The sequence below is a fragment of the Chiloscyllium plagiosum genome, unplaced genomic scaffold (assembly GCF_037043375.1).
Source record: "Chiloscyllium plagiosum isolate Xiang-an unplaced genomic scaffold, Cpla_swu_hap1 HiC_scaffold_21, whole genome shotgun sequence".
Lineage (NCBI taxonomy): Eukaryota > Metazoa > Chordata > Chondrichthyes > Orectolobiformes > Hemiscylliidae > Chiloscyllium > Chiloscyllium plagiosum.
The window spans coordinates 98,896,778-98,910,729 of NW_028270159.1; the positions used below are offsets into that span (position 1 = coordinate 98,896,778).

At 44.3% G+C, this 13,952-nt stretch overlaps 1 long non-coding RNA gene across 2 annotated transcripts in view; it reads left to right on the forward strand.

Annotated features, from left to right (window-relative positions):
* LOC122547874 (uncharacterized) overlaps positions 1 to 13,952 on the forward strand; it is a 56,096-nt gene that overhangs the window by 21,016 nt on the left and 21,128 nt on the right. For both annotated transcript variants that reach the window (XR_015760849.1, XR_015760850.1), the window contains 3 exons: positions 2,848 to 2,930; positions 7,440 to 7,544; positions 11,802 to 11,909. This is a non-coding gene — a long non-coding RNA (uncharacterized LOC122547874). The remainder of the gene's footprint in view (positions 1 to 2,847; positions 2,931 to 7,439; positions 7,545 to 11,801; positions 11,910 to 13,952) is intronic.

Consider the following 13,952-nt stretch of genomic DNA (forward strand, 5'->3'; position numbering starts at 1 on the left):
CTTGCATTTGGTGTCGCTCAACGATTAGATTAGATTAGATTACTTACAGTGTGGAAACAGGCCCTTCGGCCCAACAAGTCCACACCGACCCGCCGAAGCGTAACCCACCCAGACCCATTCCCCTATATTTACCCCTTCATCTAACACTACGGGCAATTTAGCATGGCCAATTTGCCTAACCTGCACATTTTTTGGATTGTGGGAGGAAACCGGAGCACCCGGAGGAAACCCACGCAGACACGGGGAGAACGATCTATCCTTGGTCTCTCCTGTATCTCACGTACATAGTGCCAGGAGGTGATATCGTCCAAAAACACTGTGTTAGGTTTGACATGTACACTGATGATGCCCAGCTCTCCCTCCCCATCATCCCTCTCCATTACTCCACTGTTACTCAGTTATCAAACTGCTTATCACATTCCCACTACTCGATTAGCTGCAATTTCCTCCAATGAAACATTGTCACGGTTAAACCCATTGCCTTACCTTTACCTTTCTGCTGAGCCCCTCCCTCCCATTGGGAACTCTCTGAGACAGAACGACACTCTTCACAATATTGCTGTTATATCTGACCCCAAGGTGACCTTCTGATCAGATATCCACACAATCACAACACCAGGAATTCCAATCTCTTAAACGTTGCTTTTCTCCACCTCACCCCAGCTCCATTGCTACTGAAACCCCTTACCCGTGTCTGTGTCACCTTAACCTTGAATCCAAAACAGAACCCTTGATTCCGTGACTCAGAATCTGGTTTCAGACTCCCCTCTCAGTATTTACCCTCAGACACATCCTCTCAGTATTTATCCTGTCAAACCCCTGAAGAATCCCATCTGTCTTAATGAGATCACCTCTCTTTCTCCAAAATCCAGTGAATAGAGTCCCAACCTTTTCAGCCTTTATTTAAAAGATAATTCCTCCAAACCAGGGATCATCTCATTGAATCTTCCCTGAAATGCCTCCAATAAAATGACACATTTCCTTATCTAAAGGGACCAAAACTGCTCTCATTACTGCAGATATGGTGGTCACACCAGCACTTCCACACGTTACTCTCAGGTATATACTCCAAACTCTAGTACTGAGAACCTTTGAAAGAAAACATTCCATTCCCCTTCCTGATTCCCTGTTGTAACTGTGTGGTTGCTTTCTGTGTTTCCTGAACAATTACCCCTGGTCTCTTTGTTGTGCAGCTTTCTATGGTTTCCACCATTTAAATAGTACTTTGTTCTTTTATTATCTCCTCCAAACTGAGCAACTTCCCATTTTCCCAAGTTACACCCCATCTGGCAACTTGTTACCCCCTTCTCCTGTGCATCTCTCTCTTTTCATAATCCTCTTAGACCTTAACAGTTATGCCTTTTCTAGGAGATAACCCCCCTTCCCATTCTTCCAAACATTTACTGAGAGCACTGGGCAGTGGGAAGCAGGCAGAGTTGCTATCTTTTTAGTGATTGCGAGGATCCTCATACCCATTGGTCAGGATGGAGATAACTTGCCCATCGTTAGGCATTAGCCTTTCACACCCATGTCTTATTGATGAGGCAGAGCGGCAGCACGGAATGAAAGAAAAGAAAATAATTCTTGATCCCCACATCTCACTGACGCTTGGACCATTTTCTCCAATGTGTCAAAGAACTGCTGTGTTCAGTCACATGAGATCTCAAGTTGGAATCTCCTAGAAACCCACAGATTTCCGTCTGAGTTGACTGCTGTTGTCCTCAAGGGTAATATGGACAGTAATCCTGAGCCACGAGGAGGAGATGGTGAGAGTTTCTAACTTGAACTGAGAGTGACAGATTTTATAAACTTGTATTACAGGATATTATAGGTGGACATTCAGATGGTAATCTCAGTAAATGTTCTGCCAAACTCTGATTGACTTACTCAGTACATTCGCATTGTGTGTGTGAGTGTTGCGTTCCAGATCAATCCCATTTGCTGCTTAAAAATCCTCCTTTGAATCATCGCATTCTCTCAAAAGGTCTCCCCATACCTTCAACGTGTCATGTAATCCTTTTATGATGACCTGATGAGTGTTTATTATTCGAATGTGTAATTTTTGGATAAGAATGTCTCAGAGAGGGAGCAGAATATTCTTAAAGGGGAGAATAACCATTTTGAGGGGAGGCTGTTGTTTATTGGTGTCAATGACATCGGATGAAAAGAGTTCATATTGTTGGATCATTGGAATCTCTTGTGGGGTAGAATTGACCTCCATCAGAAGGATGGATTGTACTGGTACTCGAAGGGAACAGTTGCTAGTGCTATTCAGGAGGCATTAAACCAGTGAAGGAATGTGGGTAAACCCAGAGAGAGAGTGAGGGAAGAGCTAAGTCTGATGCTGGTACAGTTCAGACGTCAAACAGTCAAGGCAGGCAAGGGCAAGGCACAGAATGAGCAGTTACACTGCATTTATGTCAATGCAGGAGGCCCGATAGGTCGGGTAGAGGAGCTCAGGGTATGGTTTTGAATGTCACACTGGGATATTATAGCAATTACAGAGGCATGACTTAATGATGGATAGGACCAGCAGCTTAATGTTTCAGTGTATAGATGCTATAGCAAAGATAGAAAGGGGGTAACAGAGCAGGGGGAGAGGTAATTTTGATTAGGGATAACATTACAGCTGGGCTTCAACAGGGTATTCCTGGGAGTACATCCAGGCAGGTTATACAGGTGGTAATGAGAAATAAGGGATGATCTCCTTATTGGGATGGTACTATTGACTCCCCCTTCCCCAATAGTCAGCAGGGAGTTGAGAAGCAAATTTACTAAGAGATCACTTCTCTGTAAGAATAGTATGGTTGTGTACAAGATTTGACCTTCTTTGTTATTCATTCACAGGATGAGGGTGTCACTGGCTGGGCCCAAAGGGCAGTAAAGAGTCACATTGCTGTGGGTCTGGAGTCACATGTAGGCCAAACCAGGTAAGGATGGCAGATTCCTTCCCTGAAGGATATTAGCGAATCTGATGTTTTTTTTCCGCAGTAATCAACAATGAATTCATGGTCTTTAATAGATTCTTAATTCCAAATTTTTATTGAATTCACATTCCACTCTCTGCCGTGACGGGATCCAAACCCTGGGCCCCAGAATGTTATCTGGGTGTCTGGATTATCCATCTCGTGATAATCTCACTAGGCCATTTGGCAGGGTGAGTGACTGAGGTATCCGTAGGGCAGCACATCAGCACCAAAGATCCCATGGTCTCTGCGGAAGATAGAAAGGGCTGGGGAGGGAGATATATCCCTGGTGGTGGGGTCTGACTGTAGGTAGCGGACATAGCAGAGGTTAATGGTGATTAATAGGTGGCAGGTGAGGACCGGGGGATTATATTCTTATTGTGGTTGGAGGGGTGGGGGGAAGGCGGAGGTACAGGAAGTGGAGGATACGCGTGGGATTGCATTGTTGATCAAGTGGGAGGGAAATCCGGTCCTTGAAAGAGGAAACCTTTCTGGGAAATCCTGGAGTGGAATTGCTTCTTCTGGGAGCAGATATGGCAGAGGCGGAGGAATTGGGAGGACAGAATCACGTTTTTACAGGAATATACTCGAGGGTAATCAGGAGAGCAAAAAGGGGACTTGAAATATCTCGAGGAAATAGTTTAAGGAGAATCCAAAGAGATTCTACAAATACATTAAGGATAAAATAATAACCAGACGGAGAATAGGACCCCTTAAAGATCAACAAGGCCATCTATGGAACAACAAGATGTGGGAGAAATACTATGCTATTCTATTCTAGAGAGTTTGGAGAAATAAATAGTGATAACTTGAAAAGTGTCTATATTACAGAGGGGGAAGTACTGGATGTCCTAAACAGTAGCAAGGTGGATAAATCCCTGGGACCTGATCAGGTGTATACCAGAAATTTGTGGAAAGCTAGGAAGGTGATGACAGTGCCCCTCCCTGAGGTATTTATATCATTGTTTGTGACAGGTGAGGTGCTAGACGATGGGTGCCATTATTTAAAAAAAGGTGGTAAGGAAAGGCCAGGGAACAAGAGAACATAGAACATAGAAGAATACAGCGCAGTACAGGCCCTTTGGCCCTCGATGTTGCGCCGATCCAAGCCCACCTAACCTATACTAACCCACTATCCTCCATATACCTATCCAATGCCCGCTTAAATGCCCATAAAGAGGGAGAGTCCACCACTGCTACTGGCAGGGCATTCCATGAACTTACGACTCGCTGAGTGAAGAACCTACCCCTAACTTCAGTCCTATATCTACCCCCCCTTAATTTAAAGCTATGCCCCCTTGTAATACCCGACTCCATACGTGGGAAAAGGTTCACACTGTCAACCCTATCTAACCCCCTAATCATCTTGTACACCTCAATCAAGTCACCCCTAAACCTTCTTTTCTCTAATGAAAACAGCCCCAAGTGTCTCAATCTTTCCTCATACGATCTTCCTTCCATACCAGGCAACATCCTGGTAAACCTCCTCTGCACCCGTTCCAGTGCCTCCACATCCTTCCTATAGTATGGCGACCAAAACTGCACACAATATTCCAGATGCGGCCGCACCAGAGTCTTATACAACTGCATCATGACCTCAGGACTCCGGAACTCAATTCCTCTACCAATAAAAGCCAGTACGCCATATGCCTTCCTCACTGCACTATTTACCTGGGTGGCAACTTTCAGAGATCTGTGTACATGGACACCAAGATCCCTCTGCTCATCCACACTACCAAGTATCCGACCATTAGCCCAGTACCCCATCTTTTTGTTATTCTTCCCAAAGTGAATCACCTCACACTTAGCTACATTGAATTCCATTTGCCAGCCTAACGTCAGTGGTAGGTAAGTTGTTGGAAGGGATTCTGAGGGATAGGATTTACATGTATTTGGAAAGACAAGAATTGATTAGGGATAGTTAACGTGGCTTTGTGTGTGGGAAATTCTCTCTCTCTAACTTGATTGAGTTTTTTTGAAGATGTGACAAAGATGATTGATGAAGGCAGACTGTGGACGTTGTCTATATGGACACTGAACGATGTTCCACAAAGCAGACTGGTTAGCAAGGTTAGATAACATGAAATGTTGGGAGAAATAGCCATTTGGATACAAAACTGGCTTGAAGGTAGGAGGCAGAGGGTGGTGATGGAGGGTTGCTTTGCGGACTGGAGGCCTGTGAGCAGCATTGTCCTGCAGGAATGGATATTGGGTCCTTAAGTAAATGACTTGGATGTGAATATATGAGATATGGTCAGTGGGTTTACAGAAGACACCAAAATTGGAGGTGTAGTGGACAATGAAGAAGTGAACAAGTTCAGAATGCAACAGTATCTTGACCAGATGGGCCATTGGAGCGAGGAATGGCAGACTGGGTTCAATTTAGACAAAGGTAAGCTGTTGGATTTTGGAAAGGCAAATCAGAGCAGGACTTGTACACTTAATGGTAAAGTCCTTGGGAATGTTGCTGAACATAGAGACCATGGAGTGCAGGATCATTGTTCCTTGAAAGTAGAGTCGCAGGTAGGCAGACTAGTGAAGGTGGGGTTTGGTATGCTTATATTTATTGGTCAATGCATTGAGTACAGAAGCTGGGACGTCAAATTGTGGTTGGACAGGACATTGATTAAGCCATTTCAGGAATTATGTTTTAAGTTCGAAATTCCCTGTTCTGGGAAGGATGTTGTGAATCTTGAAAGAGTTCAGACAAGATTTACAAAGACTTTGCTAGGGTTGGAGGATTTGCACTACAGGGAGAGGCTGAATAGGCCAGAGTTAATTTCCCTGGAGAGTCAAAGACTGAGAGGTGACTTCATGGAGATTTATAAAATCATGAAGGGCATGGATAAGGTGAACAGCCAGGGTCCTTTCCCCCCAGTTAGATGGGATCAAAATAAGATCACATGGGCTTAGGTTGAGAGGGCAAAGATTAAAAACGAATCTAAGGGGCAAAGTTTTCAAGCTGTGTGTGGTGTATGTGCGGAATGAGCTGCCAGATGAAATAGTGGAAGCTGATACAATTACAACATTTGAAAGGCATCCGATTGGGTACATGAATAGGAAGAGTTTCCAAAGATACAGACCAATAGCTGGCAAATGGGGCTCCATTTGTTGAGGATTCCTATTTGGCATGGACAAATTGGACCAAAGGTCTGTTTCTGTGCTGTCCATCTCTATGACACTAATAAATTAAAATAAGATGTGTTCCTCTTTTGTGGAGAGCTAGCAGAAGCACAGATAATTGCCCTTGGAGCTGAGAAGGTTAAGCAGTGATTTTGACCAGGTGCAAATTTGTTTCTAGGATATCAAATCTGCAGAGAGAGTGGAAATGTTAACAATGTCACAATTTTAGTAACTATTTTCAGGTAATTGGCAAATAATGTGAACATTATTTTATTCAGTAAATTCTGAGCATCTGGAACAGTCTGAATGGCAGCTGGACACAGACTCAGCAGTTATTCATAAACAGATTTGGAATTTTACTTTTTAAGAGAAGATTTGGGGGGCTATGGGCAAATGGGAAGGGAATTTGGACAGATTTGCAGCATCTCCATAGGGAGAGGGTACAGCCCAAATGGGCTGAATAGCCCCAGCCCCTGTGCTCTGTGATACTGCCCCATTGACTGTGAATATTGTAGCTCATCCCAGGGCAGAGAGAGGCAGGATCCCACCACTCACCTCACAATGGGCCCCGATGATTGATGTCAGCGCAGGCCAATAGGAGGCAGAGGGCAGTACTGGAGGACCAGGCCGTACCAGTTTGTCTTCCAACCAATCAGAGTGAATGAGGGTATCCTCAAGGCTGGAACTAAAGAAAGGCACATATCGCAGAGATTTGAGAAACTGGAGGACATGAGATAGGGAGCGTTCTGTGACTGGTGAGGAATTATATAAATAAGGAAGAGTTGTGAGGCTGGATGAGGTGACAGTGATCGGGAGAGTTGAGGATGGAGGAATTTAGAGTTAGTGAGGATTAGAGTCATAATGTTATACAGCAAGGAAACAGGCCCTGTGGTCCAACCAGTCTATGCCAACCATAATTCCAAACTGAACTAATTGTACCTGCCTCCGCTTAGTCCACATCCATCCAAATATTTCCTATTTATGTACTTATCTGAATGTCTTTTAAATATTGTAATTGTATTCACAGCTACTACTTCCTCTGGAAGTTCATTTCACACATATAAATTTTTTTTTAAAACCCTAATGTCTTTTCTCAAATCTTTCTCGTTTCTTCTTAAAATGAATGCACCCGAGATTTGAATCCCCCTCTCCCTCGTCCATTCACCTTATCTACACTCTTTCTGATTTTATAAACCTCTAATAAGGTCACCCCTCAACCTCCTGCACTCCAGTGAAAAAATTCCCAGCCTATCCAGCCTCTCCTGAGAACACAATCCCTCCATTCATGGCAACATGCAGGTAAATCTCTCCTGAACCTGCTCCAATTTAATAATATCCTTCCTGTAACAGCACAACCAGAACTGGACAGAGTATTCCAGAAAAGGCCTCTCCAACATCCTGTACATCCTCAACATAACGTCCCAACTCCTGTACTCAAAGGTCTGAACAATGAAGGTAAGTGTGCTAAGCATCTTAACCACCCTGTCTACATGTGACACAAACGTCAAAGACGTGAAGTCCTCGGTTTCTTTGTTCCCATATCACTACTCAAGGCCCTACTTTTATTGAGTGTAAGTCCTACTCTCGTTTGTTTTGTCAGGATGTTATATTTTGCATTTATTCCAATCCAAAAAAATTTTGAGTATAAAGGCAGTAGGAGTATAATTAAGAGGGAAATTAGGAGGCAAAAAAGGGACGTGAGATAGCTTTGGCGAATAGGGTTAAGGATAATCCGAAGGGCTTTTGTAAATAAATGAGGAACAAAAGGCTAACTAGGGAGAAAATAGAGACCCTCAAAGATCAGCAAGGCAGCCATTGTGTGGGGCTTCAGGTGATGGGCGAGTTAGGAAACAAGTATTTTGCATCAGTGTTTACTGTGAAGAAGTAAATGGGAGATATAGAATGTGGGGAAATAAATGGTGACATCTTGAAAAATGTCCATATTACAGAGGAGGAGGAGGTGCTCAATGAGTGGCTAAGGAGCTGGTGCAGGGGAAAAGGATTCACGTTTTTTGGATCGTTGTGATCTCCTCTGGAGTAGAGTTGACCTGCGTAAGAAGGATGGATTGTACCTGAATTGGAAGGTGTCTAATGTCTAGGCAGGGAGACTTGCTGGTGATACTCGGGAGGCATTAAACCAGTGAGGGAGTGGGTGTAAACCCAAGAAGATAGTGAGGAAAGAGATATGTCTGAGGCTGGTACAGTTCAGAAGTCAAATAGTCAAGGCAGGCAAGGGCAAGGCACAGAATGAAGTCGGAATGAGCAGTTGAACTGCATTTACTTCAATAGAAGAGGCCTGACCGGGAAGGCAGAGGAGCTCAGGGTATGGTTTTGAACATGACACTGGGATATTATAGCAATTACAGAGGCATCACTCAGGGATGGATAGGACTGGCAGCTTAATGTTCCAGGGTATAGATGCTATAGGAAGAATAGGAAGGGAGACAAGAGAGGAGGGGGAGAGGCATTTTTGATTCGGGATAGCATTATGTTTTTGCTTAGGGAGGATATTCCTGGGAGTACGCCCAGTGAAGTTATTTAGGTGGAACTGGGAAATAAGAAAGGGATAATCACCTTATTGGGGTTTTCTGCATGGATTTCGTCCGGGTGCTCTGGTTTCCTCCCACAGTCCAAAGATGTGCAGGTTGGGTGGATTGTCCAGGCTGATTTGCCCATAATGTTCAGGATGTGTAGGTTGGCTGGCCCTGGGAAATGCAATGTTACAGGGGGAGGTTAGGAGGCTCTCCAGGTCAGTATCAATGTGATGGGCTGAATGACCTGCTTCCACACTGTTGGGGGTCTCTGATAATTCTACTAATTTTAAAATAGTTACAGAAAATAATATACCAGATCTAAAAGTTAAGGTTCTGAATTGGACAAAGGCCAATTTTGATGGCACAAGGCAAGAACTTTCATCTGGACCCTCAAGCCTACTCTACCATTCAATAAGACCAGGGCTGATCTTTTCATGGCTTCCGCTCCATTTTCCTGCTCTCTCACCATAACCCTTAATTCTTTTCCTTTCACAAATCTACCTTTTGCCTCAAGGCATTCAAGTTGATAACGTCAAATGCTGCACTCGGCAGGGAATTCCACAGATTCACAACCCTTTGGCTAAAGAAGCTCCTCCTGAACTCAGTCATAAATCTGCTCCCCCTTATTTTGAAGTAATGCTCTGTAGTTTGACCTGCCCCCTGTGGAAATAGCCTCCCTTCTTCTGTCTTGTCTACTCCCTTCCTAATTTTATTGTTTCCTATCCAACCTCCCATTTTTCTAAAGTACAATGACTATAGAACCAGTTTTCTCAATCTCTCCACATACACCTACCCTCAACTCCTGACCCAAACTAGTGAACCTCCTCTGTACTCCCTCCAGTGCCAGTACATCTTCCTGAAGTAAGGAGACCAAACCTGTACACAGTACTCCAGGTGTGGCCTCCCCAGCACCCTGTACAGCTGCAGCATAACCATCCCTCTGGTAAGGAAGGACAATATTCCCTTCACTGCCTTAATTACCTGCTGCACCTGCAAACCAACTTCCTGTGATTCATGCACAAGGACACCCAGCTCCCTCTGTACAGCAGCATGGTGCACGTTTTCACCATTTCATCATCCAGTTTGCTGTTAGTCCGACCAAAATGGATGATCTCACATATCCCACCATCTCTTTTATCCCTGGGGTGCATTCCAGCAGAGTCAGGAGACCCATCTACCTTTAGGCTGTTATCTTTCCCAACATTACCTCTTTACTGAGAATGATTGCTTCTGTATCCTCATCTGCCATTGCCTCCATAGGCTTGCGACAATGAGAGTATATAGACAGTAAGTTCCTGTTAAGGCCAAGGTTGGTAGGTGTAAAGAATGCTGCCTGATGAAAGAAATTGTGGGCCTGGTCAAGAAAATGAAGGAGGCATATGGCAGGTACAGAGAGCTGTGTTTGTGTGAATCCCTAGAGGAGTGTAGCGGCAGTAGGAGTATACTCGAGGTAAACCAGGAGGGCAAAAAGGGGACATGAGATAGCTTTAGGAAATAGGTTTAAGGAGAATCCAAAGTGATTGTACAAATACACGAAGGACAAATGAGTAACCAGGCAGAGAATAGGTACCCGCAAAAATCATCAAGGCTGTCTGTGGAACCGCAGGAGGTGAGAGTGATTCTGTATGAGCGGAGAGGTTTTACAAACAAAATGTGCACGTCAGAAAACACAAATTTGAATGTCCCAGTCTCTTGTTTTCAGTAAACGGGGAATTGCCTCAGTGTGGCTGCAGGCATGGGTGCGCGCCGCCATCTTTATTCAGGGCAAGAATTCACTGGACACGTGTGGAGCCGCCAGCTTTGTAGGGGGCAAGGTGCAGCCAGGCGCATGTTCAGCCTTTCTCTGGTACAGAGTCATTGGGCAGGATTTACACAGAGCACATTCAATCTCAGAGAAATGGATGTTTATTTCTGGATTTGTTTCGCCGTTCATTTAAATGATTTGGTATCGTAAATGAGTTTGCAGGTCATACAAATTTGGAGGTATTGTGGATAATTAAGAAGGTTACCTCAGATTACAATAAGATATTGATCAGATGGGGTTTAATTTAGATAAATATGAGGTGCTGCAGTTTGGAAAAGCAATTCAGGGCAGGACTTGTACACTGAATGGCAAGGCCCTGGAGACGTTTGCGGAACAAAGAGACCTTGGATTGCAGGTTCATAGTCCTTGCAAGTCAAGTTGCAGGTAGATGGGATGATGAAGAAGGTGTTCAGTATCTTTTCCATTATTGGTTCGAGCATTGAGTATAGGATGTGGGAGGTCATGTTGCTGTACAGGACATTCGTTAGGCCACTTTTGGAATATTGTGTGCAGTTCTGGCCTGCCTCCTATCAGAAGGGTGCTGTGAAACTTGAAAGGTGTCAAAAAAGAATTACAAGGATGTTGTTGGGGTTGGAGGATTTGAGCTGTAGGGTGAGGCATAAAAGGCTGAGGCTGTTTTCCCTGGAGTGCCATAGGCTGAGTGGTGATGTGATGGAGGTTTATACAATCATGAGGGGCATGAATAGAGTAAATGAACAAGGTGTTTTCCCTGGAGTGGTGGTGTCCAGATGTAGAGGGCATTTAGGGTGAATGGAGAAAATTTCAAAGGGGCCTAAAGGACAACTCTTTCATGCAGTGGGTGGAATGAATGCCAGAGGAAGTGGTGGAGGCTAGTACAATTAAAACATGTTAAAGGCATCTAAATAGACACATTATATGATTAGGGAGCATTTACAGGGATATGGGCCAAGTGCTGGCAAATGGGAATAGATTAGGTTTGGATACCTGGTTTCCATGGATGAGTTAGACCGAAGGGTCTGTGTCGGTGCTATACATCTCTATGTGGGATCATAACAGCTTCCACTGTTCTGTTTCATCTCTGGGCTCCCTCGTGACCACTTTGTCAATATCCAGCTTCCTCAGTCTCGAACAATGGGTGTATATTTGGTCTGTTTAGTATTTTACTATTACATTTACAGACATTTTTGTAAGTTAATTTTTCACTGCCGCCCAGCCCCTGACCATGTGCTGCTTATTAATTGTTTTCTGGAAAATCTTTGACAGTCAAGAATTCTTTTTTCCAATAAGCAAGTGCATTTTCCTTCCATTTCTAACTATCAAATTCTGCACCATTTTCAATCCCTGTAATCCGTTTTGCACTCCCTGAACCATCAACTGTGTCTCCTTCCACAGATACCAGTGATTAATGCCAAAGCCCCTGTTGCTTGTGGAGAGGGTGATGTTTGACTTTCTTGTACAGCTGCAGTTTGTGTTGTGAAGGTGCTCCCACAATGTGGTTGGGTAAGAGACATTACAGAGTATTCATTACAGCAACAGTGATGATTTGAAAATAATGTCCAATATAAGAACAGTTTGTAGTTTTGTTATCCTGCTTATAATTTCACAAAAATATTATTGGGAACTTTAGACATAAGGCCAGAGAAGGATGATATTAGGTCAGGTGACCAAAAACATTGCCAAATAAGCAGGTTTTGAGGAATGTCTAAAGGAGGAAAGCAGATCTGTGAGGTTTTAGCTGTGAATTTCAGACCTTTTTGCTTTGGCAACTGTAAAAGCATCCACACAAGTGAGGTAATGAATTAACAGATCATTGGGAGTCTCGAACAGAATGGGTTGTTGAGGTCTCAAAGGGTGTGTGTTGCAGCGAGCTCGGGATGATCACAACCAGGAATTTAATCAAGAGTGAGAATTTTAAATTGAGGGATGCTGGCAGGTGAGATTAGATTGGATTGGGATATCTGGTCGGCATGGATGGGTTGGATTGAAGGGTCTGTTTCCATGCTGTACATCTTTGTGGCTCTATGTTCGTTGATAATGAATAGGAGCCTTTTGATGGATCGACAAATTTTGGTATGAGAGAGTAGTTGGGCAGCAGAGATATAGTGTTTCTTGAGAATTACAGGGAGGTTGAATGTGGGCAGCTGGCCAGGAGTGTGTTTGGATAATGAAGTCTGGAGATAACACAAGGTGGATGAGAGTATATGAGCTGATACAAGGGTAGAATCAACTAGAAATAGTGATCTTGGAGTGGGACTGGGCTGTCGCTCTCACCTCACCTCTCGGATTCAGCTGGTTGCCAGATTGTGAATCAGGGAGGTAACACAATCGGGAGCTGAGTGGCCCTGGTGGAGCCTAAAGTGAGTGTCGCTGAGCTGGCTGTTGCGGAGTAGCTGCTGTTTGATAGCCCTGTTAATGACATCTTCCATCACTTTACTGCTGATCGAGTGTGGACTGACAGAGGGAAATTGGCTGGGTTGGATTGCCCTGTGTTTTTGTGTTGAACATCCCTGGGCAATGTTCCACATTGTCGGTAGATGCCGGTGCTGGAGCGGTACGTGGCTTGGTGGGTGGCAAGTTCTGGAGCACAAGCCATCAGTATTATTGCCAGAATGTTGGCAGGGCCCGTAGCCTTTGCACTACTTAACCATTTCTTGATGTTATTCAAACTGAATCGAACTGGCTTAAAACTCACATCTGTGATGTTGGAAACTACTGGAGAAGGCTAAGATGGATCATCCCACTTTGCACTTCTGGCTGCAGATTGCTGCAAATGCTGTCATCTTATCTGGTGCATGGATGTGTGAGACCCCTCCATCAGTAAGGGTGGGGATATCTGTGATGCTTCCTCCAGTGAGTTGTTTAATTGTCCATCACCGTTCACAACTGGATGTGGGAGAACTGCAGAGCTCCGATCTGTTCCATTGGATGTAGAATCACTGAGCTGTGTTGCTTGCTGCTGATGCTGTTTGATATGCAAGTAGTTCCGTTTGATAGCTTCACCAGGTTGGCACTTCAGTTTTAGGTCTGCCTGGTGCTGCTCATGGCATGCCCTCCTTTCCTGTCCATTGTGATGGGTGAGACCGGGATTTACAAACCCATGAGATTACAGATTGTGCTGGAGTACAGTTCTGCTGCTGTTGATGTCCCACAGTGCCTCAGAGATACCCAGTTTGAGATCCTACATCTCTTCAAAGTCTGTCCCATTTAGAACGGTAATAGTGTCACTCAACACAATGGAGGTTTTTCTCAACTTTAACGCAAGACTTTGTCTCCAAAAGGAATGTGTGATGGTCGCTCGTACTGATACTGTCATGGACAGATGTATCTGCAGTTGGTCAATTCATAACAATGAGATCAAGTATGTTTTTCCCTCTTGGTTCCCTCACCACCCGCTGCAGACTCAGTTGAGCAGCTATGTCCTTTAGGACCTGGCCAGCTCAGTCAGTAATTCTGTTGCAGAGCTAGTCTCGATTGTGGACATTGAAATCCTGCACCCACAGTACGTTGACACCATTTTACTTCCTCTGTGCTTCCTCCAAATGT